Genomic DNA, 2296 nt, shown 5'->3' on the forward strand with positions numbered 1-2296 from the left:
TTTGTTGGCTGGGCTAGATATGGAACCCAGGAGTTGTATGGCATTCCTTGTGATACTACTACACCTGCTTTGTATTTGAAGCATGTTGGTACTAATCATTTCCAAGTCTATTAATATTTTTTAACCATTGATTGTTGATGGAAAGTGGGTATGGTGAATGGGAGGTCCATCATCTTTAAAACATTGGTTGTTTAATGTGACTTTTATTTCACTGCATGTGCAATGTGAGTGTGTGTGAAAACCAGGTGCATATCCACCATTATTGCTCAGTATAAAGTGATCAAACTGCATTCTGAATGTAAGATTAATCAATGTATAACCGTGAATATTGATTACTTGTTGCTATAATGGACAGGGAGAGGGTGTGAAAGAGGTTTACTGTTCATTAGAGTTTAGAATTGATTCAATTTTGTGTGACTATCATTTATGTAGGACAAAGGGTTAGGAAGGGAGGAAGCTGTCATTATCAATTCCTGATCTTGTTTGTGGCTTGTACTACATGTTTATAACAAATATCAGGTGCTTATGGATCAAGGGCGCTGCTGACAAATTTTGAAGGACAAGAAAAATTTAGAGTAACAATAAAAGTTCTCATTATACATGTAGTATCATTCAAACAGTGATTTGGTACATATATTAATGATCATCATACATGTCAATGCTGCCATCAATGCTGTGCGCATTACAGATATGTAAATGCTTGCCAGCTGATGTTGCGCATAATGCTGCCATCAATGCTGTGCGCATTATTTAGTTAATGCTTGCCGGCTGATGTTGCGCATTTAAATGATGCTGCCATCAATGCTGTGCGCATATTAAATGCTTGCCAGCTGATGTTGCGCATCTTTTGTTAATGATTGTTGTAAATATGTGCATGTTCACATTAACAAAAAATATTGTTTGCACATTGGAAATTCTTTATGTGCACAATGTTATTTTATATTAAAATGTAACTGCAGTGATTTTTTGGGGTATTTTTTTATTTGCTAAATGTGTTGCTTATAACAAAAAATGGCCTTCTGCAACTTTTCTCTGGTTAAAAAAAATTATTCCCTGAGATTTTGAGCTTCAATGTTGCACTTTTTGCTTCCTGCAATTTTACTTCCAGTCGGTGGGCGCGGCTTTATGTGACGTCACAAGAGGCATTAGCCATGGCTTACTGCATGAGTGACAGTGATGAAGAGTTTGTTGAAGACACCAGCAGTCTGGGTATATCACCATATAACTTTGAACCAGTTGCCAGTGATAAAAGTGGATCTAATTCTAATGATTCCAGCTCTGAATCTGATTCAAGTCAAGATACAGAAGACAGAACATCAAATAGCACATGGTACATGATTCAGGCACTTAATTTGGTCAGTGACAGTTATCAATTTCTCTATAATTTAGGTGTCTTTGTGGACATTGCATTATTATGCAGTCTCAATGAGAATGTCTGTTGTGCAGAGAAATTCAAACTATTCTCAACAAACTATGCGGCACTGGTGATACTAATAGTCAAGTGAGATGCATAACAGAGCATTCTGGATTTTCTTCTCGGTGTCTGAATATCTGGGTTCTTCAGGCAGCGTACTTTCAATATAGACAGCATTATGCAAGCTATATTGCCCCATTACATGAGTTAGCTGAATAATTTATAGTTGTGTGTCATTTGCTATATTTACATTTTAGCAAGTATTGATATACAGATTATCGTCAATTGGTGAGATGGTGTTGGGGCTGGTTAGGACGCGAAGTACGTGTTGTTCTTCAATCATATGCTGTGAACCTGATCAGGACAACATTTCCTTCTACTTCGTACACAGGATTTACTGACCCATAAAAATTATTTTTTGATAATTATAAGTGCAAATCTACTTTTGTGCTGTGCAATAGCACCTTTTTTTCTGGTTTATCATATGAATCACAAAGTGGCAGCGGTGTTTCATTTTCTTGTAAAAGCAATGGAGACCGTGGGGCACCTTTCACTCTTTGTAAAGTTTCCTCCATTAAATCAGTGACATAGTCCAGAAAGTAAACTCATGGTTACAACTTCAAGTATTGCAAATAGTATTTACTGTAAGTAAAGGATGTTTTAATTTCTCTGTGTGCTCTCCTTTCTTTGGTTTTGGAAAATTGATAGAATACCGTTTCTCATTTGTTTGAGTTGTAGCCTGAACTTTGCTTGAATTTTCATTGAAGTGTACAGCAGATAATATGACCCTGCATAATTATTGTTCAGAATTTAAAAAATATAAAAATAACATGTGAAACTTACCTTCCAACCATTCCATGATATGAAAAAGCATTGGATTTG

The sequence above is a fragment of the Amphimedon queenslandica genome, unplaced genomic scaffold (assembly GCF_000090795.2).
Source record: "Amphimedon queenslandica unplaced genomic scaffold, v1.1 AMPQUscaffold_13193, whole genome shotgun sequence".
Classification (NCBI taxonomy): Eukaryota; Metazoa; Porifera; class Demospongiae; order Haplosclerida; family Niphatidae; genus Amphimedon; species Amphimedon queenslandica.